The sequence below is a fragment of the Rattus norvegicus genome, chromosome 8, assembly GCF_036323735.1.
Source record: "Rattus norvegicus strain BN/NHsdMcwi chromosome 8, GRCr8, whole genome shotgun sequence".
NCBI lineage: Eukaryota > Metazoa > Chordata > Mammalia > Rodentia > Muridae > Rattus > Rattus norvegicus.
In genome coordinates, this window is record NC_086026.1 from 60,924,225 (window position 1) to 60,951,112 (window position 26,888).

The 26,888-nt window shown below is 40.8% G+C and overlaps 1 long non-coding RNA gene and 1 other non-coding gene across 2 annotated transcripts; one reads left to right on the forward strand and one right to left on the reverse strand.

Moving 5' to 3' along the window:
- Positions 1-2,774: 2,774 nt before the first annotated feature.
- Positions 2,775-2,910, reverse strand: LOC120094544 (U4 spliceosomal RNA). The gene has a single exon (XR_005488824.2). It is a non-coding gene; the product is annotated as a U4 spliceosomal RNA (small nuclear RNA).
- An 18,148-nt stretch (positions 2,911-21,058) lies between these two features.
- Positions 21,059-26,888, forward strand: LOC134480050 (uncharacterized). Its single transcript, XR_010054179.1, has 2 exons — positions 21,059-23,492; positions 26,568-26,888. It is a non-coding gene; the product is annotated as an uncharacterized LOC134480050 (long non-coding RNA).

The following is a 26,888-nucleotide window of genomic DNA, read 5'->3' on the forward strand; positions in this document are numbered from 1 at the left end:
CACTGTAAATAATCCAAATGTTCATGCTAATGAAGATGGGTGAGTGTTGCATGGATGATCTCAGAATGAAATATCATGGAACACCATAATCTACATCCATATGCTACAATATATCAGGTGTGTGATTTACTTGCTATCTGGGGTCTTTGGTCCTTTGCTAACCAACACACATGCTCATGATGGTACTACCTGCCTTACAGAATTAAGAAATGTAATGTGTTATAAATATCTTGGTAGGCTGTATTTATAAATAATATAAATATCCTTGAAGCTTTTGCTCAATCCCATGATTCCATTTCAAGCTCTCTATGTGCAATCATCCATTTAATAAGCACCTTGAGTGCTGATACAGTGAATAGATGCCGGTATTCTTGCGGCTGTGATGATGTTTCCCAAGACACAAAAGGTCTAGTGTGGCCCTGCAGGGACTGAGGACATTTTCCCCCTTTTATGTGCAATATGAACTTTAATTGAACCATATGTGATTAACTCCCAGCACATAGAACAAAAAGCAAGATTGCAGGGCTGGGAGTGGCCAATTCTACTTTAAGGATGTACTTCTTACAGAAGGTGGTGGGCATGGGTTAATTCTTAAGGAAGGGTAGGATTTCTAAAGTGACATCCAAGAGAGGAGAAACGGCGAAGGTGGTTTTAAGGAACAAAACCACACTTCCCTGCATCATCACCATCACAGGGATCTTTGACATTTGCTTGTGTAGACATGTGGGTATACCAGTAGTCTCCTTTAAGTCTATTCACTCTGAGTACCATGAGATGGACACTTGCCATGATCATGTCTCAAGGACGCTAAGCCTGCACTGAGTGGCTAAGCCTGCACTGGATCTCTAGTGAGAGTCTAGGACATTAGTCAATACTGTAAAAGAAGCTGTGTGTGTGTGTGTGTGTGTGTGTGTGTGTGTGTATCTGTGTCTGTGTGTCTATGTGTGTCTATGTGTGTGTTCTAGATTACAAAAAATTTATATAGAAAAATGCTCTAAATTAATGAACTGTACTTATTATATAGGAACCAGATATTTGTCTGCAAGTTATCATTTCCCTTATATCCCATGTTTTGTATTTTGCAAAGTAGTAATTTGATTTGGGAAGAAAACCACAGACACACACAGAGAAAGAAAAAGGAAGAGCTAGAGGGAGGAGCAGAGGGACAGGGAGGGGGAGGAAGGGAGGGAGGGAGAGGGAGAGAGAGAGAGAGAGAGAGACTGAGATTTGTTTTCCAAAGCTGACCTGTAGTTTGTGATCTGATTACCAAAAACACAACAAAATAAACAAAAAAGCTGATGAATACAGTTTTAGTTGAGGTTTTAGAGACTATCTCGTTTTCATGAAGAATCTTTTAACTTAAAATCATACGTACATAGAAACAAGCCCAATGCCGATTTTGCATGTATTGAATTCTATGGCAACACCTTTCTGGTCGTTTTAAATTTTTCCCAGATGACTGTATTTCAAAATTATCAGAGATGTCAATTCTTTCCTTCATGCAGGTCAATTAAAAGGCAGAACTCTGGGGGTTGTGGATTTAGCTCAGTGGTAGAGCGCTTGCCTAGCAAGTGCAAGGCCCTGGGTTCGGTCCCCAGCTCCGAAAAAAAGAAAAGAAAAAAAAAAAGGCAGAACTCCACTAGTAAAACCAGAATGTATGGTTTACATAAGGAAGATTCTTCCCCAACATAAGATCATTTGTAGAAAAATATCCCAAGATATCCTATGTAAATTATCAAATACAGTCACATCGAGTCCTCTTTCACCCTCTGCCTCTGAGGAAAGAAAGGGAAAATGCACGGCCAATGGCTATGTTTGTATAACATTATTTTTATTACCTCTGATTTAAAGCTCAGGATATAATTTTTGCAGAGGATCTGTGGCCGTGAAGAGCCATTTATATTATAAACACTAACATTTATTTTATGGTTTGACTTTGTATAAAAGAATATAAAGGCCATGCATGAATGTGTGTGTGTTAGCATTTTTTTGTGAACAAAGAGATGTCAAGCAATTATTTAGTATCACTCTAGGGAAGTTGTCTGTCCTGGGGTTTAAAAAGTGTTCTTATGTATGTAGACGTACAAACTAAGATCATTCTGTCTCCTTTACGGTGTGTAGCTGCAGGCAATTTGTCTGCTTTGCATTTGAGAGATGTTTGTCTTCTTGCTTTGACAGACACGTGGAATTGTCCTCATGGTGGTTAGTGCTGAAAAGAAGATTTAAATCACACATTGAGTTCTAGGAAGAATAGTCGTTAAAGGCTCCAAATTGATTTTATAATTGTTTTTTTTTAAAGTACTGTTCAGTGCCTGGGCAAAGCAGATAATCAAATTTTGCCAGTAACTTAAGCTCCAAATAGTTCAGTGAATAATTCAAAGAAAAAGAAGCCCACTTTGCTAACTCCTTCATTTATTCGCTTCTTGTTGTCCATTGGTCAATGGGGTGGTGTCCTTCTAGGATTCCTGCTCCTGTTTGTCATGTGAACATCATATTCTAATCAGGGATGGAAAAGATTTAATCAAGAAGTTCAAATAACCACAATGACAGTTCTGTAAGGAACACTCGTGCTTTGTTTTACAACCTTCTTCTGATCCCACATTGGTCAAAAGAGCATCTGCCCAGAACTCCATTAGTTCCTAGTCCAGAGCATTTACAAGGACAATGACGTTGATTACTAAATGATTGTTCTTTGTACGTTCGACATTCCTATAGGTTTAAGTTTCCAATGTTAGCTTGAAATGCTCTCTAGTAGGCAGAATCATCTCTGAGCAGCTGTTTGCAGGACAAGGCATGTTAATTTAAGTAGGTTATCTAACCTGTTTTCTTCTGATAATAATAGTTTTCAATTAGCAGTAATGGCACCTTGAATAAACCTCATTGGCTACGATACTGCCACTGCGCAAAGCTCTGATAATAATAATAACTAGTAATAATGGTAGTGACCTCACCCCTCTGTATTTTCTAAAGGTCTCCCTCACATAAGATATTGTAGTTTTGCATACAGAGTATGCATGTCTTCTCATATAATCCCGCTATTTTAACAGTGTTTAGGATTGAACTCTTGACCTTGGCCATGCTGGGCAAGTCCTATGCTATCAAGCTACATTCCCAGATCCTGGTTTTCATGAATATGTATCTTAAATTTGGTCTTAAACTCCAAATTCCTCCTGTGTGTGTTCTTCATGTATTCCTAAAACCACCTCTAAGCCATTTATCATTTCTAATACAATGTAGATGCTGTGAAAATAGTTGTTATACTATATTGTTTAGGGAATATTGACAAGGAATAAAGTATATTGTTGTACAAATATAAATCCTGATCCGCGTACCAATTTGCATTGGTTTATGTCTGTGCATTGATAACTCACAAATATGGAAGGTGTCTATATACATAGTCTAAGAAAGCCCACCATATGGATAAGGTTTGAAGACCCTGTATTGCCTGTGTTTCCTTTCTAGTGAACATTGGTTTGTGATAAAGTTGCAATTATCTTCATTCGGTTCAACCCTGATCTTCCCTTTTTTACTTGAATGACCTCTTTGCAAGCTCTGTGCTAGTTCAAGTTAAGGGGCTGTTGTTATCCTTTTCCAAGGCTGGTTTTCACTTCTCCAACAGAAGAACACTAGCAGTGACCACTAATTCATGCAATGTCCTCCCCTTGATAACTATTCATTGCCACTACTGGAGATATGTTAAAAAAAAAAGTTACATATGCCTTCAAGGCTTCATATACACATCCTTATGAGAATGGATGAGTGAGAATTCTAAATGACTAGAATAAAAATTAAGGAATGTGAAGCTTAGATATTACTTATAATTTTTACTTTAAGTATATTTTGTACTTTATGGTGTCAAGGCTCCCATTCAGAGCCCTGTACATGCCAGGCAAATGCTCTGTCCATGTGCTGCACCCTCCACTTCCGGTTGTCCTTTAAGTAGACTATTACTGTAACAGTAACTGGTGTTTACTATTGGAAATCATGCTTGGAAATAGCGAAGGTCATGTCAAAAGCCATCTCAGAGATTTAGGGATGAGCAAAGAAAGCCATTCAACTAGCATTTGGCTCTGCCATGTAAGGATTAACTAACATAGCACCTATCTCTATGCTTTAGAGCACTGTGGCTCAAAGCACAGAGACCTGCAGACGAAGCTCAGAGGCCGCGCACATACCCACATGTGCACGGCCCTGGAATCTCTCAGAAGGAAATTAAAACCCCAAACAGCATCCTGTTTCAACTCAAGTGACACAAATTTGATTTTGATCAACTATGTCTCAAGTGACGTTCTCATATCAAATAGTCTGGTTTTAAATAATAACAGTGGCGCTGTAGCAATTACAGTGATTGCAAGTAGTGCTTATAGGACATAAATCGTGAATGTCGCTTTTGAAAGATTGTTACATTTTTACTTAAAATATAATTACATCCCTTTATCCCTTCCCTTTCTTTCTTTCGGCCCCTCTCACATAGCCTCCCTCTAACCTTCCCATGTACCTCCTCTCAGATTGTTGACTTCCTTCTCTTTGATTATTATTGTTACGTTCATATGTGTTTGTACATGTGTACATGCATAAGTAAACCTGCCCAGTCCGTTTTTGTTATCTGTGTGTAGACAGTGTCAGCACTGACCAATAATAGAAAACCAATAAGGAGGCTCATTTCTGCGAGAGGCTATTTCTCCCTCCCCCAGCAGTCTCTGCAAATATCAGTTCTTGTCCAGGTGACATTTCCCACCCCCTCACCCTTTCCACATTAGTACACCTTTGGATCCTGCCATTGTTCTATTTTTGTTTACGTAGCCATTTGTAGGAGTGATGATTTCATAGCAGACCTTCTGGGATTCCGGCTCTTACAACCTTTCTACCCTCTCTTCCGTGAGGCTCCCCGAGCCTTAGATGCAGGAGCTGTGACGCAGAAAAAACAAAAACTCCCTTAATGGCAAATACCTTCCCTTCTGTCTTCTTCACAGCATGCTTTGTCCTAGCAACATGGCGGCCCTTATCTCCCTAGACTACATTATGTTACAAAGACATTTGGTTTTAACCACAGAGAAACCAAGACAGAAGCTGGCAGGAACCTATAAGCCTGGACTCGGGATTGTTACATGTTTTCATGATCACAACACTTAGTTTCAAGGGTAGAAATAGACTGGCTTCTCTATGGGCAGTGTCTCAAGGATGGCTGCCATCTTTATCCTCTATACTTCCCAATTTCCCCCTCAATGTTTTTGTTCACTCACAGCATGGGCTTTGTTCTTGCTCATGAACAAGCCTATGCCAGGTCTGGTCTTACATGGATGACTTTCCTATCATTGAGATTTCAAATGGAATTTCATAGAGGACACCCCCTTGCCATCTGTGAAAGCTTTCTCTGGCCATTCCGCACAGTGCCCTAATTTGTTCCCGTAACAATGTTGCCATCCCTCTCAGTTCATCTCTTGGTTGTTCTTTGGGGATTCTTTTTTCTCCTTTCATTTAGAAAATAACCACAGGGGAAGAGAGACCCTGTCTGTCAAGCTCAGAAGCACACAACCTCACGCTTATCCTGGCCACTTAGTAAGAGCCATGCCTACCACAAAACTCAGTCCTTCCTAAACACTAGTCAAGTGAAAATACAAAGTTAGCAAATCAGGATTCAAAACTAAATCCCAGTGACTCCAGAGCTAAAACCAAACATCCTTTTAATACATTGTAGTCTAGAGAGATATGGGCAACCTTGATCCTAGGGCAAAGACATGGTATGACGAAGACAGAAGTGAAGGTATTTGCTATTTCAGAAGTTTCAGCCTGGAGAATGTTCCATTCCAACAAAGCCCCCTTTCCTTGTTTGATTTCAATCCAGCCACTGTTGCTTTGACTCTTAGACATGAAAGATCACCATGGAATGCTCTTGTCTCAAGGCCACTTGCAGCCCAGGTCTTGCCTCTGTAAGGCCCCTGTAACACCAGTGTGCCACGGGGCCACCCCAGTGAGCGTGTTGCCCTGTCCAATCTGGAACGAAGCCATGGCCGTGTTTGTTCTGAGACTTCAGGAAAGCATGTTTTATAAATGCTTGTTTCCTCTGAGTCACTGCTCAGACTTGTCCTTTCGGTGCAAACATTCCATTTTGTTTTATAACTGTCGAAAGAGGGTTGGAAGCCAAGGCTAACTGGACCAGCTTTGAAAGGAAAGGGGAAGTGAAAAAATTTAAATAGATTTTTCTATATTAGTGAGAGCCACAGAGGAACTCTTATCTGGACTTCAGATACATACACAGTTTCATCTTTATTTATTTTCTTGCTACAATAAGAAAAGAAAAAGTTCACAGGGTGGTTTCTTTCCCATCAAGTTTCCATGAAAAGTCTGGAAGGTGGCAAGAGTTCTATAAAAACAGGTCAAGAACAATTAAGCCACATATAACCAGTCTTAAAGGCCCCCTTTATAAATGCTTTTGACTAAATATGAAAGAATTTTGCTTCTGATTTCCAGGCATTGTTAATCCTGGAATCTTTGCTCATTACTGCAAGTTTTCTGTAAATTATATATTCCAGATCAAAGCCATTAACTCTTTATTTTGTGCCTTTTAACCTCATGTCCTTGAGTCCGATTTCCCATCTATTCCATGTGGCGCAATATAATTATACTTGTGCATAAATAACTTAAATTCATTAGGAGACTCAGATTTGACTAAATCCTAGACGTAAACTGTGATTTCTCACCCATTAACTACTTGCTCTGCATAAACTAGCAGCATGTTCATTAAACATTGAAGGATCATCTTTCAGGCACAGGAGTCCAATGCTTAGCATCATGAACATAAGATACAAGCCAATCTGAAATAACATACAGATCAGAAAATAGCTATACTATCTGAATCCTGAGTTCTTCATTGCTCGAAGAAAATTCTTAACTCTTTGGTTCTCTATCTAAGAGGTTCTGTATCTAAGAGTTTTTCTGGAAGGCTGCATGATGGCTAAGTCAGCATTCTTACATAACCTCCCCAACACACACACACACACACACACACACACACACACACACACACACACACACACACAGAGAGAGAGAGAGAGAGAGAGAGAGAGAGAGAGAGAGAGATGGAGTACCAACAATGAATGCCTTGCCTCTAGAAGCATTAGAACAGTGGGAATGAGTGCTCAAATGTTCTCAGCTCTGGTGACTACACATTAGGTAGCTCTAAGGCTAGCATTGCATAGTATTGTAGAACCTTCCTACAAGATTAGGCTATAATCACAGCTTTCTTTGCTTGCATATCTGCCCCCTCTCTCCTGTTGTTGATTCATGGAATCATTTCTTAAGTAAAATACTTGCACCTGAACCCTTGATTTGGGGTCATCTTCCTGTGAAAACATACTTTTGTTTTTCTTTTCTTCTTTACAGCGTTAAGTTCTTACTATCTAGAAGAGCAAGGTAGCATTTGCATAAAATCAAAACTCCATTTTCACTGTTGATCTAACTGACTCATGGACCTTCACACTTAGATAGGACCACGTGATCTTACAAATAGTGAAAAATAGACTAGCAATACATGTAAACATGTTGACTATTTTTATGTCAACTTCACATAAACTAGTCATCAGAAAGGAAGAGCCCTCAATTAAGAAAATGTCTCCTTAATACCAGGCTGCAAACAAGCCTATAGGACATTTTCTTAATTAGTGATTGATGGAGGAGGGCCCAGCCCATGGTGGGTGATGCCATCTCTAGGCTGGTAGTCCTGGGTTCTATAAGAAAGCAGGCTAAACAAGTCATGAGGAGCAAACCACTAAGCATCACCCTTCCATGACCTCTGTATCAGCTCCTGCCTCTAGGATTCTACTCTGCTTCAGTTTCTATCCTGACTTCCCTCGATGATAAATAGTAATGTAGAAGTGCAAGCCAAATAAACTCTTCCCCACCAAGTTGTTTAGGGCAAGGTGCTTTATTACAGTAATAGTAATCCTGATTAAGAATATACACACACATACACATACATATACACATACACATACATATGCATATACACATACAAATGCACATACACATACATGTGCACATACACATACATATGCATATACACATAAATATGCACATACACATACATGTGCACATACATGTGCACATACACATACATATACACATACACATATACACACCCAGCTTAATTAATCTTCATAAGCATTCTGAACAGATAGAGAAAACTGAGATGGGAGAAGGTGAACATCTAAGGAAAACCAAACCATCTGTAAGTAAAAACAGTGAAGCAATTAGGTTCATAATCCTGAAAGACACAGATGCTAATGCCAGATTCTAAAACCTGAGATACCAGAAGATCTAAAATCAATATGTCTAGAAAACAACCCATTTATTTATATTCTAAAGGTGGGGTTTATTTGAGAGACATAAAAGTATGACAGAACATGTCATCAACTTTAACATACCTTTTCTCGAATGTAAAGATGTATTCTAATGAGATTGTGTAGATACAGCAGCTCCATGCTTACTAACTACGCTCATGAAAACATGGATCCAAGCTGGGTATGGTGGCACATGTTAGCAACTCCAGTTCTTACACTGAGGCAGGAGGAACGTGACTTTGGTGGGCTCCATAATGACACCTCATCTGTAAAACAACCATAAAAAGAATTTAGAAACTAGCTACTTAATGTTTGTATATTATCGCTGTCCCCTGAATCCCCTACCTGGCAACCCTGTGCTAATCATTTGATGAAAGCGAGCCCAGAATGTGTTATCCACAGTAGTTGCCCACGGAGGGGATTTCTATTGTCGCTAATTCAAGCTTCCTCAATAAATGAGGTGATTAATGGATTTTTGAGAAGCTTTAACATTTTATTAACATTTTACAGTATAATGCTTACACGTAAAGTCAACATTGGGATCATGGACCTTTGCCAAAGCACACATAGACTGAGGTAGAACTCTCTCAAAGGCTAAAGTTCCACAGTTCCAGTACTAGAAATGAGCACAGAAGAGGAGAGAAGGTCAGTGGTATTGTGATGGGAATTGCACTTAACCCATAGACAACTTCGGTAGTGTGGACACTTTATCAATAGTAAGTCTTTGAGTCTGTGAGTGTGGGAGGGCTTCTATTGTGTGTAGAGTGGAGTGGGCTGTATTCTTCAAGCACATGCATCGTCGTTTCCTGCTTTTCAATATAGAAGACCTTGAAAACATTGGCTTGTCTCATCCCTGGGAAATTTGTAATTATAGTGAATGGTGTTGTTTTCTTTTCCTTTTTCAGAAATCTCATTATTAGTTTATTTTAAAATGATACTTACATTTCAGGCCTGGCTTTGTATTCTGCAAGCCTATTGAATTTGTTCATCAGCCATACAGTCTTTTGTCAGACTCTTCAGTTTTGTCCCTATATAATAAGTCATCAGCTTACAGGGATGACTTTGCTGCCTCTCTTCCCAGTTGTATGCCTGCTGCAGCTCTCTCTGGTCTCATCTCCCCAGTTAAGACTTCTGGTGCCATGTTGAGTAAGAGCAGGGTGGGTCCTCCTCCAGGGATTGTCTCCTAGGTGTTTGTGGACTGACTAGCATCCCCTCACTGTATGTTGCTAGGATAGTTGTTTGGGGCCAGGGCAGGACTTCTGTTGTCTGTGCCTTTGACAGGACTTGGTACTTGAAATTTGCCAAATCCAAGCCACCTGAGATCTCCTGTATGAAGACACATGTAAATGAGACCGTTTCATTGTTGTCTGAGCTATTCTAGGACCCCAGACAGAGCAGAGGGAAGTGGACACTCTAGGGGGAAGTGGAAGTAACTAGGACTCTGATGTTGTAGAGATCAGGAATCAAGTCTCTGCCCAGCTGTGTATATAATCTCTCTGTAAAATAAGAATATTTGCATCTCAAATTAACAATCAATTGACATAATTCAACAATCATATATCAATTCAGTTATTCAGTAGGACACAAAAATGGCAGAAAGAGGACTTGTAGGGAAGATGGGAAGAAATTGAGAGTGAGATGTATGTTTGTGGTGTGTGTGTGTGTGTGTGTGTGTGTGTGTGTGTGTGTGTGTGTGATCAGAGTTCATTTTATACATGAATTAATTATCAAATAATACATTTAATCAATGTTCAAATAGTATTATTGTATAGTCCTGGGTGGCATTTGAATTGTCAGAGTGGAAACTGGATATTGCTATAAGGAATTTATTCATTCAGAAAATCTTTACTAAGTATTTACTATCCATCTAATTAAACAAAAGCTACAGCCCGTGTTTTTCTGAAGGAGCTAGTCAAAACCAAACCTACCCCGGTAAATATGGAGAACAGCAGGCATCAGTATGTGCTGCAGAGAAAAAATAAGGTTGCTTAAGAGGCAGAGAGCGAGCAGTGAAAGAGTAGTCTCGTTCTAATTTGAATGGTCGGAGGTCTCTCTAAAGAGGTGATATTAAAGCACATGCTGGAGAGAAAGGGAGAGGCAGACCACAAGGAGGGGCAACCCAGCAGAGGGGAAAGGAAATGTGAACCCTTGAGTTTGGAGCATGTTTGGCCTATCCAAGTATCTAAGGGGAAAGCTAGGCTAGCTCTGGGGTTGAAGGATATCAAGAAAGACAGGTCAGGCAGGAAATGATTTTATTCTGCAGTGGAGTTAGACCAGAGATTTCTCTTTGCAAACTATCACCCTGACCATTGCCTAGAAAAAGAACTGGATGTAGCTGTGGCCAGATGGAAGTCCAGGAAGAATTAGAACAGAGTAGACAAGAGGATGACCAGGAAGGTCGGAGGGTAGTGATAGAGGTGCCTAGAAGTAGTAGGTAGCAGGTAGGTTTTGAAGGTAAAACTGCTAGAATTTTCTGATACCGAAGTATAGCAGACAGAAGTCAGAAATAATCCAGGAGTTTTAGTCTGAGCAATTAGGTGAACACTGGTGTTATTCATAACGTTCCAGAAGAAAGTTCGTGGGAAAAGGAAGCTAAAGATTCAGTTGCATCTGGGCCGACTTTCAGGTGCCAGTGGACATACCTGCTGGGCACTATGTGACTATGGAGTCCCAGAGAGAGTTCAGAGCTAGTGACAGAATGTGTGAGCCCTGAGGATGTAGTTCACATTGAAAACCTTGAGCAAGATAGCACAGCTAGGGATAAGAAACTCAAGAATCAAGGCCTGTGAAAATGTGTGGAGAAAAAGAACATGAAGATGAATGAGTTTCCATCCCAGAGAACTCATCAGCAAAGTTCCTAGCAGTGCACCTCGGATAGCTCAGATGACCAACACACACTGCGTTCCCATGTCTGCAGTGCAATTACTGACTTTAAGTGCAGGCAGGAAACAGGGACTTGCAAGAGCAAGGGCATCTGTCTGCACTCTGGGGGAAGGAAACTCGAGTGAAACAAAAAGTGCTGAGAGAGGCCAAGCGGAGAATTACTTTGTAGCCACTGGGACAGGATTCGACCAATTTCTTAAGGTCACCAAGTTTCACATTCTTCCACTATAAATGATTACAACAACAATAACAATAAATTCATATTTCACAATGTTTTTATGATGTTCAAGTGAGAGGATATGTAAAAAAAAGACACTTGAAATTTTTTGTTTCCGAGAAAGGGCCTCACCATATAGGCCTAGCAAGTGTGGAATTTGCTTTTAAGTTTCTGCTGCTACTGTTAAAATAGCACAAAGGTAAATACTAAACCTAACACAGTTTTGTTATCTTCATTTCAGTAGAGCAGAAGTTCAAAGTCAATTTGTGTTTTAACACCATGATGTCAGCAAATCCCCATACCTTTCAAAATCTAGTGCAGGATCTGTTTCCCTGCTTTCCCAGCTTCCTTAGCTTATGGCCCCACAGTAATGGTGAAGTCATGCTTTGATTGTCTCAATTCCCTTTATACCTATGACCCTACTCTCCTTCTCTCCTTCTCTCTCTCTCTCTCTCTCTCTCTCTCTCTCTCTCTCTCTCTCTCTCATCCTCCCTCTCCTCTCCCCCTCTCCCCCTCCTCTTCTCCCTCTCCCCCACGTGTCTGTTTGTGTGTGTCTGTATGTCTGTGTGTATGTGTCTGTGTGTGAATTTGTGTATTTGTGTGTGTGTGTGTGTGTGTGTGTGTGTGTGTGTACTCTTGTAGAGTGCAGAGAAAGACATCAGGTGTCTTATTTTATCATGCTCTGCTATAATCTTGATACAGGGTCTTACATTGGACCTGGAGCAAGGCTGGCAGCCAGAAAGCCCCCAGATCCCCCTTGTTCATGCTCCTGCAGTGCTGAAATGGCAGGCATGCATGCCCATGTTTGACATTGGCATTGCACAGTTGAAGGAAGGTCCACATGCTCTCAAATCAAGTGATCTTACCCAGTAAGCCACCTTCCCAGCACCCATGAAAGATGTTTGTATGCACACAGAAGGTGGCACATCTGACATGGGTAAAATCACCAAAAATAAAGTAACCTAAGACAACTGTGATAGTTAACTTGGTCGTTTTCACACAATCTAGAATTGCATGGGAAGAGGCGAGGACATATCTACATTCAGTCAGCCTGTGGATATGCCTGTGAGAAATTTGCTTGTTGCAGTTCATTGATGTGGGAAGACACAGTGCACTGTGGGTAGCACCATCCTCTAGCAGGATTCCTGAACCATGTAAGAGTGGAGAGATTGAGCTGAGGACAAGTGAACAAATTATTCCACTTTGCTCTTGAGTGCAGATCTGAAGTGACCAGATGTCTGTTGCTCCCCTCTTGAGTTCCCCACTGTGATAGACTGTAACATGTAATTGTAAATGGAAATAAACTCTCTTCCCCCATCAATTTGCTTTTTGGTCAGGTTTTTGTTTTGCTTTTATCACAGCAACAGAAATGAAATTAGAGCAAGGACCGTGACACGAGTGAAGTTATTAGAAGGAAGAAAAATGGTCAGATAAACAGAAAGGCAATGAAACAAACATCGTGGATACTAGAGAATTGTGTCGAAGGAGGAGAGGTGATTGATATTAGGAATTACCTCAGTTACTAACACAAGCATGCAAGGAGGTTCTCACTATAAAATATTTCTACCATACAGGCAATAGGTGGGGAAAAAGAACCTTAAGAATAGTATTCAGGGCTGGAGAGATGGTCAGTTGTTAAGAGCACTGATTGCTATTCCAGAGGTCCTGAGTTCAAATCCCAGCAACCACATGGTGGCTCACAACCATCTGTAATAGGATATGATGCCCTCTTCTGGTGTGTGTGAAGACAGCTACAGTGTACTTACATATAATAACTAAGTTTCTCCTCCCTCCCCCCCCACCCTGCGGAGCTGGGGACTGAACCCAGGGCCTTGAGCTTGCTAGGCAAGTGCTCTACCACTGAGCTAAATCCCCAACCCCACTAAGTCTCTTTTTTAAAAAAGAACATTGTTCATTAGAAAATAAAATGATTCAAAGCTTTAGTAATGCATGACCTCTACTTCTAATAATTGTGTGTTTAATTATAAGTTTGTATAGTTTGCTTTTCTATGTGTCTGTGTCTATGTGTACGTACATGTCGTACGTAGACCTGTGGGGGAGATATGGGTGTGTGTAAGCTCCAGGCTGGTGTTGAGAGCCTGCCCTGATTGCTTTCCACTTCACACTTTATTCACAGAGGCAGGGTTTCTCAAACCCAGAGATCTCGACTATTTCTAGTCTAGTTAGCCAGCTTGTTCCAGTGACTTCCCATCTCTCCCCTCAGGTGGGCTACTCCCCTGCCTGGCATTTGTGTCAGTGCTGACCATCCAAAGTCCTCCTACTTTTATGGCCAGCACTCGACCAGCTGCACTACCATCCAACCCAATGTGGTCTAGTTTGTATTATAGTTGCAGGTCACGAACTCACAGGAGTTCTGTAGACATAATGACTGGCAATTCTAAGTCCCAGACTACAGCATCACAACATGCTTGAAACCATGACTCCAAGCCCACAAAGAGAAACCGAATGGCTTCCTTCTAAAGTCATAAAGGCCAACGAGAATGTGCGTAGGGAAACATTTTGTAGTGTGTAGAACCTCACAGTGTTGGTCAGTTACTATGTCGTCACCTCTGTGTATGAGAAGAGTGATACATAGGACAATGTCTAAATGCTTCTCCCTTGAAGCCAATCAAGGTTTAATTGGCACTTGGAGTTAGGGTTTTCATTTATTTAGAAATTCATGTGGAATGCCTCATTGCCTAATATGGCTGAATAAAAAAAAAGATATTATCACTCCACCAGGACAGTGTCCTGAAACTTGGAACAAATGATTTATTTAAAATCTTTCTTGAGCATATCTGAGGAGTGGGGGCAAAAGAACTTGGGGCATTGGGGTAGGGCACACTACAGATGAAGAAAGAAAGAGCAAAGAGAGGCAGCAGGTTGTCTAAAATAAACTTGTCTTATTCTCCACTTTCATAAGTTAGCCAGGGACTGGCTGTCAGGCTGCCCGCCAAATTCCAAAGGACGAGTAAATAAACAGTTAAGGCAAGTTACTCTGCAAATTTGCACATGGCCACCCACACAAGCACTAAATTAATCTCGTGCCAACCAAAAAGCAGGCTGCATGCAGCCAAATAAGAGCTGTTAACCTGTCCTCTCTTCATTAGGTGCCCCTCCTGGTTTGGAGCACAGCCATATTTACATCCCGTCCAGAAGGAAAACAGTTAACGTCCACCCCTCCCCCACCCCCTGTTTTTTTCCTTCAGGCAGATCCACTGGTGCATATGGCAAGTTCTTTGTCCTTGGTGGAGAGGGTATAGACAGTGGTGTGGTCAGATTTATGCTTGCAGGGGGTGGAGGGGAGCCCATATTTCCTGAAATGTCTTAACTTACACCAGCTCTAACTGGATTCTATTGCTGTTTGATTTCCAGAAGAGCATGTGCTCGGTTGCCCAAGGGAATAGGCAATCCTCCGAATGAATATTGAAATACCCAGTTGTTGTTTGCTCTGGAGGAGTGCCAGAGCTGCCTGCTGCCTGGGCTTTAGTGGAACTGAATAGGGGCTCCTATTTTAAATACTCAAAGTCATTCAATTCAGAAAGATTCAAATGAAGACACCCGCATAAACATTGTTGAGTCGCAATGCTTTGGTAGGTCATATAATGAGAAAGACTATTGTGTGTTTGATCACAGAACCATGATTCTGGGCCCAATCATTTGGAGTAAATTCCTCACCTCTGTTCCTCCACGTATATCTGCAGATGAATTGGCAAAAATTCAACAGCCTGAGCAAGTTTTGGAAAACGAGGTGTGCATTCAAGTTGCCAACAGCCCACATGTACAACCACAGCCTGTACAACCGCGCACCTCTCTAGGGAGGCGGTTATGGATCTGCGAACCACTTGCTTGAAAACTCCCAGAACCTCACCGGGTACCCTTTGTAAAGGCAGAGCTTGATAGAGTGGAGGCAGCAGAAAATCCAAGCAGCAGAATGGGCTGAGGATTCCCCAGGCAGTTTTCTGAATACAGTCATTGTAAAGGTCATGCTGCTAAAATGAGAAGGAATTTTGTGGACTGCTGGTGATTCTGCCACAAGAAATGATCAAGTTGAGACCAAGCACAGTATTTAGGATCCCCCTCGTCTGCGGCTCTAAGTTCTGATTGCTTTGAAGGAAAAATGAAAAGAAAACAATTTCTCTCTGAGGAACTGTGATGCTTCTCACAACTGGAGGACAATGGCTCCTCCCGAAGCAGGTCCCCAGCCCCCATGAGGTGGAAAGATCCTGTTCTAATACTGAGAGGTAACATTTTGCTTAATTTTTTTTAAAGTACACCATCAATTTTTAGAACGGGTTCCCCCTTGCTCAGCCTGCTACCCTTGAAGACTCTAAGGCATAGGAGGACAGAGCCTTGCTTGCACGGAGCAAGTTTGGAAGGTTGGTTGGGTCTGACTTCAGCATTCCCCACAAATAAAATACTGGACCTTGGTTTAAGGAGGGAAGCCAGAATTGGAGTTTCCTGTAACCATGGTAACCAAATCAGAAGCACTTATTAACGGGAGGCTAAAGCAGTTGGCAGTTTGCCTGGGCATCCATCACTCAGAAGCACTGGCTGCCTAAGGTGAGTGCCGTAAATAAGAGGGCAGAATTAGTTCAGCAGCCCTCTCCTTTCTGCCTGAAGGAGCATGGCAACTGGCACTGCACCAGTGTCCCCCTTTGCCCATTTATTTTTGCCACCTTTGAGAAACCTACAATTAGGCCGCTATTGTTAATTTAATTTAAGTCTATCTCAGTAGACTGTCAGTTCCTTGAAGTCGGGAGTGCTACTTTAATTTGCACTAACTCCCATGCCCTGAACATTTCCCATTTCTATAGATTAGTGTGGGGCATGCAGACCGCGGCACCTGAGAAAACTGGCCTGGAGCTGGTGAGGTGGAGCATGTCCAAAACCAGGGAATCTCAAAATCTGAGATGGGCATCTCATCCAGAGACTGGCAGGAGTGGGGCTAACTCCACTCCTGTTGCCATGCCTGCCTTGGAGGTTTTGACCAGGTGACCCCCAGCCAGGAGCTCACAGGTAATCAGTCATTTAGGCCAGCACCTGGAATGCTTTCCCATGCAAATGAGGCACCTTAGTAGCCTCAGCCTTCAGCCAATGACATTTGCCCACCCTGGATGTTCTCACCCCCTTGGTTCACCTCGAATAAAGTATATGTGTTCAAACCCACCCCAAATAAAGAAATATACACAAGCCAAGGTTGTCTCAGGGAGCAGTTTCATTGAAGATCATCAGAGCCTTCACCTAAAAGAGCTATAACGTTAAGATTCTCAGAGAAGGCCACACACACACACACACACACACACACACACACACACACCAGCTCCCAGCCTGGCCAGGATCCTGCCCATTCCAGACTCTGCTTCATCCTACCAGCCAAGTAAGCAGCAGCATCTGAACACCCTGAGAGGGAGAAATTGGAAGATCCATAACTCAAACATTCATCCCGGACCCCCACTTCACCCGTCCTGGCCTGGTGTTCAAAAAGTCTCATGCCCCAGAGGGAAGAGGCAGACTGTGGTTCTTACCCTTTCCAGACTTCACCCCCAACCTCTCCCAAGTAGTGTACTGGCAGCACCCAGACACCCCAAGAGGAAAGGCAGACCCCAGAACCACGGATTCGTATACTTGTACAATAATAAGAAGCTCAAGAAATGTTTGCTTAACTGAATTCAGTTCCATTAGGCTGAATTGGGTAGAGTTGAATAAAGTTGCATTTACTGCCTTCTAATTTCCTCAACTACTCCATCTTGCTGGGTTATCTGTACTGCTGGGCAGCTTTGGTAAATGGGATCTAGCGTGAACTCCAGAGTTCTTTCTGGGGCCGAAGCAACACCATGAGTGTAGAAGAATATTGTCTACTGTCTACTCTGCATGAGGCCATGCAAGTCAATCCTCTTGGGCCATGTTTCTGGTGTCACAGATATTTTATTTAGCTGAGAGGATGCTTTAAATAAGTCTGTCTGTTTCTCTTCTTATGAACCCTCGCAGATATTTCCTTACCTCTAGGAAAGACTATGCCCTCATAGGAGAAGAAAGACTAACAATGGTGTTGAATGGGTGTCTTCCATTCAATCCTGTGCTTACACTGTGAACTTAAAATAAGGGCTCTTCATTTTTATAAATGGTGTAATGGGGTGCAGCTATTACAAACTTTAAAAATTTCACCCTGAGTTAAGTGAGTGTAAGAATAAAACCGGTGAGTGGCCCTGGTGGCTTCTTTTTCATCTCTCTCTCTCTTTTTTTTTTCAATTTAAGAAATTTATAAACTTGACCCCTGGTCCTAGAGGCATCACCTCTGCCCAGAATATCATAGCTGAGTCAAGGGCCATCCTTCCATCCCCAGGGATTCCTTAACCATTCACCAGTTGGATGTTTGCCTACCCTGAGCCATTTATGCTCTCAAACATGGGGCTGATTTAAACTAAGTTCTTTGGGGTGGTTCTGGGCTTAGATGTTCTTGACAGGGCAAACCTGTGTTGAATTTTTGTCTTCTGTGGTCATTGCTGTTGTGGCCAGAATTGCTCCAAAACTGACAGTGTGCTCTCAGCAAAGTAAGTACTGATGAGTTTCTAGTTGTTATGAGACGGAAAAACCACCATCACCACCACCAACAACAACAACAGCAACAACAAAACACACTTGGTTCTTTACTAGAAGTCTATATTGTTATGGAATTTGCAGTGCAATCGAAGAATCCAGTCTCTCTGTAACAAGAGTCAGAGGGAGAGCAGATGCTTCAGTTGTTCGTCCTCTGCCGATGGTACCACTGAAGACTGCCTCAAGCCACACAACTGTAAGTTGATCTGCTCCGTGGACCGATCGATGGTGCAGGTACTTTTGTTAAACTGCCTTGTAGACGGTGACCCAGAGAGAGCTACATTAAGTCAGGCAGCTATGGGACACTTCTGCCAGCCCCTGAGCCCATGCTGTAGGATTCCATACTCGTAATTGCCGGCTATTTTTGGAAAGAGGTTTAGAAAAGGGAAACGGCTCGTGTTCCTGGATCTCATTATGCTAAGTAATTTTTCCCCATTTCCTTCTCATTAGGACTCTTTCATGATGCAAATTTTGTCACCTCAATTTTTCTTCTATGATCTCTTTAATAATAACCATTAATCACATGGCCATTAGGAGGAAGAATTCTACCCCATCTTACCTTTCTCTTTTATCTTCCTTCCCATACTTACCGAATCCTTTATTCCAAGAACTGGGTTAATCCTGAGAGTACACACAAACCGAACAAAATGAAACAAACATAAAACAATCCCCACATTCAAGAATTTCACACTTGGTGGGAGATACACTAAGGAAATGATCTTCATATCATTCTTGTATTTGCTAAATTATCAATGTGCACAAGCACGCTTCCACTCCCCATGTATCTTTTGTTATAGGGAAGGACTGTGTGTTCCATCAAGTTGATGGCCAACTGTAACTTCTGGATTTGCACAGTTTCCTTCATTCCACATTACACAAATCCAAAACATTGCTAATGTTATGTCTTTTAGGTTAAATGTTTCTAATGTTTGAAGCACTACAAACAGAACTGCCCCACGGAAAATCATTTAAGTTGGAGTTAAAGAACAAGCACACTAAAAATAATTTACGAATTTACCGTGAAGTGTATGTATAACGTGTTCAGGAAACATGAGTGGATTTCATGTTTAAACTTGGGTCCCATCTCTGATAAATGTCGTTAGATATATGAAAACATTCAAAAATATAGAGAAATAACATGAAATGATTCTCATCTCAAGCAGTTCCCATAAGCGATCCTGGAGCTGTCAGGTCTTCCCCCAGCTCTAAGCCTGTCATTCCACAATGTGTTAGCTTTGCTTTATACCTTCAGCAGCAGTCTTCCTGGGACTTTCTCTTGCTTCTTGTGCTCCCAGACTTACTGAGTGCGTCCTCTACCTCTCCAGCAGAGAGGAGGGCCAAGGCTCTATGGCACATCACACACACACACACACACACACACACACACACACACACACACACCACTGCCACACACACATACACACACACCACTTACACATACACATACACACACACACCACTTACACATACACACACACCACTTACACACACACCACTTACACACACACACACACACACACACACACGCCACTTCCTGTTAATGCTTTATTCCTTTGGTGCTTGTTTTCTGAGTGGAATATGTTACTGGCAGGCCTTATTAGGTGATAAGAGACCATAGAGTTCTGCTAAAATCAAGATATGTTCCCTATAGATAATTTTCTTTGATCTACCAAGCAAGACCTTCAAAGAATAAAAGTAAATATATTTTGAATTTTGGCTCTTAATGACCACCATCTTCTTGTCTAATGAATCACCTCAGTTCTCCAGCACCCCCTTCCACTCCCTCCCCACCAGCTAATCTTGAGCTCCTCCAGGTCAGAAATGTAACTCTGTGTCTACAATACCTACTGTGCTTCATGACCTGTAACAGATGATCAATATACTATTGAATATCAATATACTATTGAATATCAATATACTATTGAATAAATGACTGAAACCATCTGTCCATTTTGGTTTACATTCAACTTTTACTCAGAATGTTCCTTTGCCAAATTTCAGTAACAATTATAAGGCAGCTATGTGATCCCTTTTGGAATTTATTAAGTTAGTTATGGGTTATTAATACCAATCATCTTTAGTACTATCAATGGATAACAGAGAAAATGGTATTTAATTTCTGGTTTACTTCTACCTTTTTAAGGAAAAATATCTCCATGTTGAAATAAAATGAATAAGATGTAGCACCTGTTAAAAGATCATCTGTTTTTTTCTTAGAGAATCCAAGTCAATCAGTTCAAAACTACTGAAAAGAAAACCACAGTAGCCGTACCAGTGATGTCTAAGATGCTTCTAGGGGATCTTACATGGCTAATTAGGCAATTGAAAGCAGCAATCGGGCTGGAGAGATGGCTCAGTGGTTAAGAGCACTGACTGCGGCTATTAGCCCAAATGATCGAATTACCCTAAATGCACAGAATACACAAAACTCAAGAATAATGACCAAAATGGGAATGCTTCATTCCTTCTTTAAAAGGGGAACAAGAATATCTTTGGGAGGCAATAGGGAGGCAACTTTTAGAACAGAGGCTGAAGGAAGCCCATTCAGAGCCTGCCCCACATGTGGCCCATACATATACAGCCACGAAACTAGATAAGATGGATGAAGCAAAGAAGTGCAGGCTGACAGGAACCGGATGTAGATCTCTCCTGAGAGACACAGCCAGAATATAGCAAATACATAGGCGAATGCCAGCAGCAATCCACTGAACTGAGAATGGCACTTCTGTTGAAGGATTCAGAGAAAGGACTGAAAGAGCTTGAAGGGGCTCAAGACCCCATATGTACAACAATGCCAACCAACCAGAGCTTCCAGGGACTAAGCCACTACCTAAAGACTATACATGGACTGACTCTGGGCTCCAACCGCATAGGTAGCAATGAATATCCTAGTAAGAGCACCAGTGGAAGGGGAAGCCCTTGGTCCTGCCAAAACTGAACCCCCAGTGAACGTGATTGTTGTGGGGAGGGTGGTAATGGGTGGAGGATGGGGAAGGGAACACCCATAAAGAAGGGGAGGGAGGTTAGGGGGATGTTGGCCTCTAAACCAGGAAAGGGAATAACAATTGAAATGTAGATAAGAAATACCCAATTTAGTAAAGATGGAGGGAAAAAGAAAATAAATCTGTTCGATGGTTCCCAAGGGGGGAAAAAAAAAGAGCACTGACTGCTCTTCCAGAGGTCCTGAGTTCAATTCCCAGCAACCACATGGTGGCTCACAACCATCTGCAATGAGATCTGGTGCCCTCTTCTGGTGTGTCTAAAGACAGCTACAGTGTACTGATATGTAATAAATAAATAAATCTTTAAAAAAAAAAAAGAAAGAAAGCAGCAATCTAGAATCCTGAAAGAAATGTGGTCCTGTCACTGGATGTAATTCCAGTGGTTCTATGGTTTGGGAACACAGAAGAGACATCAGTGATGTCTTAGAGACTTGAGTACAATTCCTATTTCCTATTGTTCTCTTTGATCATGTTACTCAACTGATTCTATTGTTCCACAATTGCTCACCCCTGTTTATCTTAGAAACTATGCTAACTGCAAGGGACATGATAAAAAGTGGGCCAAATCTGGCCCTTCCCACTCAAACTGAACAGTCTTGTTCAAGCACATAAATCATACATACCAAGCCAAACATTGACCAATATGATGTTTTTAAAACCCATTTTGATAGTTGACACTATTTGCAATATAGATTTTTAAATCACTTTGAGTTAAAAGGATAATAAAACAAAAAGCTCCCCCCTCCCTCCAAAAACAAAAACAAAAAAAAACAAAAACAAAAACAAACAAAAAAAATAAAAAAACATGGAGTCAATTTTGTGTTATCCAACTATTCCGGGGCATGAGGCCTTCTCTGGAGTGTGGTTGATACATCCAATGATACTCCATTGTGGAAAACTGATTTTATGTTTATCAGTTCGTAGCAATTGCAAGTATATTGTTAGTTAGGAGTGAGACTCTGTATCCACTTACCCCTCACAGTGATAGGACCCCATCTGGCTAGAACTTGTGCAAGTCTCATGGGGTCATCGTATCTACAAATTGATATGTGCCCTTGCCTTCTGTGTGTGGAAGACAGTTTTCTTGGCGTCATCTACCACCTCTGTCCCTTCACTCTTTCTGTCTCCTCTTCTGCATAGATCCCTGAGGCTTGAAGGGAGGGCTTTGATGAAGATATCCCATTGAGGACTGAGCATTCCGAAGAATCTCACTCTCTACTGTCTCGGTGTTGGTTCTCAACTTCTGTGAGAAGAAGCTTCTCTGATGAGGATTGAAGTCTGTGTTTTCAAAGAGATGGACTTTCAAGAACTGGCTGAACCTCAGATGCCTGCCCTAGTTCCACATTATGTTGTCACCAATCAAGCCTCAGAGGTTATACCAAGATTCTGAATGGTTTGAGAGGTGCCACCCAAAGTATAGCCAAGGAAACCGCCACAGGGAGCTTAGTCTGGATCCGTGGTAGGTGGAAGACCGAGGATGACACGGAAGCTGTAGAACCAGAGTCTGAAATATTAGTTCCACAGATAGATAGATAGATAGATAGATAGATAGATAGATAGATAGATAGATGATAGATAGATAGATAGATAGATAAGAGATAGATAGATAGATGATAGATAGATGATAGATAGATAGATAAGAGATAGATAGATGATAGATAGATAGATGATAGATAGATAGATGATAGATAGATGATAGATAGATAGATGATAGATAGATAGATAGATGATAGATAGATAGATGATAGATAGATAGATAGATGATAGATAGATAGATGATAGATAGATAGATAGATAGATAAGAGATAGATAGATAGATAGATAGATGATAGATAGATATAGATAGATAGATGATAGATAGATTGATAGATAGATGATAGATAGATAGATGATAGATAGATAAATAGATGATAGATAGATAGATAGATAAGAGATAGATAGATGATAGATAGATAGATGATAGATAGATAGATAGATGATAGATGATAGATAGATAGATGATAGATAGATAGATGATAGATAGATAAATAGATGATAGATAGATAGATAAGAGATAGATAGATGATAGATAGATAGATGATAGATAGATAGATAGATAGATAGATGATAGATGATAGATAGATAGATGATAGATAGATAGATGATAGATAGATAGATAGATAGATAGATAGATAGATAGATAGATGACAAGAGAGATTATAGGTAGGTAGATTGATGTAGAGATGTTAGAAATAAAGAATAGAAATTTTAGAAATTATAGAAATAAAAGATAAGTAGGTAGGTAGATAAACAGTCAGTTCATGAACATGGAGACTCTAGGCCTATCACGTCTACACCTCTGTCCTCTGTACCTCCTGCCCAGATTCATTTATCTTCTTATCTAGCCACTCTAGCATAACACCATCAACTCTTACTCACTCATAGTCTTCAGATACAATCTAAAGGACACAGGTAAGAAAAAATGACCTTCCATGGAAGACGAGGGTGGGTTTCAGTAGTGATCGGCCGAGGACTCCATTCTTTGTTGTTGGAATCCCAGTTGCTACGTCTCTTAATGACTGAAGTCCCGGAAGAGTCTCATGCATGGTTTTTGTTCTCTTCATTTTAATGTTCCAAGCATATTAGATGAAAACTCAGATTCAAAACATCCTTGCCTCATACCAGATTAAAAACACAATTAGCCAGTTAGACGTATTTGAATGTCTTTAAAGAGGGCTCCAAAATCTGCCTGGGAGCTCAGCCCTTAGCCTGGTTTGTTCATCATATTTGCCAAGATATGATGAGAACAATGAAGAAATAGACTCAAGTGTTCCTTATTGCCCCTGTTCCTTCTCTCTGCTTCTTGGTCTACCTATTTAAATCTGTCACAACCACTTTCTCCTTGATAGCCCTTTGCATCGAAGACTCGGAGGCAAATGCGATTTCTCCCCCTCTCTGTGTTCCTAAGAACTAATAAATTATTCTCAGGTTAGGAGTCCCATTACTGTAAGAAAGCAATGGCAAGGTAAGAAGGAGAGAGTTAACCGCGCTTTTCTAATGCAGCAATATTTATGGTTCCTAGTCTGTGTTTAATTCATTTTGATTTAATAAGTCTGCCTCTGAGCAAGATGACTCCAGAGACACCAACAGGATGAAACATTCACCTACCTCCAAGCAAACTGATGAATCTTTGATTAGAGCTGGTGATGCCTGTAGGAAGGCCACCAGTCCTTGAGATTTGTTTTCAAAGCACATCTTGTGGTTACTGACTTTCCTGAGGATATCATATTTGTCTGAGTCCCTTGTCAAAGGACTTCAACAAAGTAAGGGGATAGTCCTCTGGGGCATTTATTCAGCTCTATTTAGCAGTGTATTAATGGCCAACACACACATACACACATGTACACATACATGTACACACATGCACACATGTGCACATACATATACACACAATCACACCTGTACACACATGTATACATACATGTACATGCATGCACACATGTTCATATACACGTACACACATACATACACACATGTAACATTCACTTACACACACGTACACATACACGTACACACACACATACACACACCAACTACAGCAATGCGTGTTTGACTTGAATCTTGAAAAGAACATACAGAAAGGAAAGAGTTAGGATCCATTCCACAAATTTAAATATCGTAGCTAGAATATCCATTGGGCAGGGTTTAAAGTGTTTGATATTTTTATATTATTTGACTATATCATCTTTAGACTATAACACTTATATGTGTGTTTATTGAAATAGCTTTTGATTCCAAGGGGTTGGGTATAATGACTCAAACCAGTAATATCTGTAGTCTGATCCAGGAAGAATACTACAAATTTGAAACTGGGATGAGCTACAGTGTGAGGTCCAGCTTTAATAAAATGGATGGCCATTTACTGTTCAGTGAGTACAGAGTCAAAAGGTACCACAGTTACATGGTGCTAGAAATGCACCCACTCTCCTGAGCTGTACAACTAAAGCTGGTTAATGAGTAAGGTGAATTATGTTCTGTGTAATTTACTATAATAAAAAAACTGAAAAAGTAGTCAAAATTTCTAAGGCAAGAAAAATACACCATTTCTTTGAAATTTCTTTATTTTCTCTCTCTGTCAAAGTTATCTATCATACTGGTTACATGTATATCTATTCACAAAATATGTATAACAATAACTAATAGAGATCTCACTTTCCAGACTGAGGACCAAATGCAGTATAAAATGAAAGTTGGGGTTTTTCAGGAAGTGTATAAAACCTTAACAGAGCACATTAAATATGCGGTGTAGCTACAAGCATAAGAGTTTAGGGTGATTTGAGTTGGCTTGGTTTCCAATGCAGACTGTGAATGTCTTTTATCTGAGTAGCTTTTATAACAGCTATAGACATATGACCTTCAGTAAATTAGGGAATTAAAATACACTCTGTGTACTTGATGTAAGGATCAGTTGAGGTGTCGTATGTAAAATCACTGGCCCATAGTATGTTCCATGGGAAGCGTTGACCATCATCTGTGGGTACAGATCTTTATATATGTGCTTCTCCTATCTCCCCACACTTAGCCAGGCTAAAGAGCTACTCCCAGAAAACCTTAATGACCTAAATACAATCATTTCAATCCCTAGGACGCTGGAATGTGCTGGATGTTATTTCTTTTGTCATATGAATTTCAATTGCTTATATATGTTCCTCTCTCGCTAGTTTATAAACTCCCAAATGAGGAACTGTCTTGTGTCTTTATGTCTTCAAATTTAGTGATGTATGAATATAATCTTAACAATCAATGCAATCTGGTCAAGAAAAGACCTAATGCAATCTTCAAGAGTGTTTCTAGGGGCTGGGTATTTAGCTCAGTGGTAGAGCGCTTACCTAGGAAGCGCAAGGCCCTGGGTTCAGTCCCCAGCTCCGAAAAAAAGAACCAAAAAAAAAAAAAAGAGTGTTTCTAGAAATAGCGTTTTCCCTTTAAATATTTTGGCACATACACTCTTCATATCGGATAGGATCTCATAGAATTGGCTGCATGGTGGGATTACAGCCACAGGTCCCACGTTTTGAGAGTGTAGCTAGGGAGAAGGCAGGTGTGGCATGCATTCTTCCTTGAGAAACTATTCTGAGTCTGCTATAGTGCTCTTTTGTGATAAAATGAAAAGGCACACTTACTTGGGGTTATTTGAGTTGACTTGGTTTCCACTGCAAACTCCCAATGTTTACTAGCTGAGTAGCTTTTAGAACTGGTATAATTGGTATAATGGTATATGGTCTTCAGTAAATTGTGGCATATATATTATAATATATTATAATATGTTAATTATAATATATTACATATATAATTCAGTTCTGTTTAAGGTTCATCCTCCATTTTATTACTGTATGTTAACTATACAAAGAATGAATCTGGGATGAGTATATAGTCACATACCTGGACTATAGTTTATAGGTACCTCATATTATATTCCTCTTTGCCCATTTCCCCTGATCCCAAACCTTTTCCTTAATAATCTCTCCTTTTGCTTTCATATCCCTCAAGGTATTAAGGCTAAGCCCCTTGACACCAGGAGATTATGTACTGGAAGGCGGCACTAGCCGTGGAAGCACATGGGATCCCGATATAACCGGCACCCTGGGAAAGGGGATGCCCGAGCAGAGTAGGCCACAGCTGTCAGGCTAATTTTGTTTTCTAAAAATACCATCTCAGCTGACCAAAGCCAAGCCAGCTATTCTGTGGAGGAAATAGCGCCTCAAACAGACTGACTGACTCATCTTCACAGAACTCTGCTGCACTGTTACACACTTTTCCAGTATTTTCTTTTCCATCATTACCTACAAACAAAATAAAAACCGCATAACT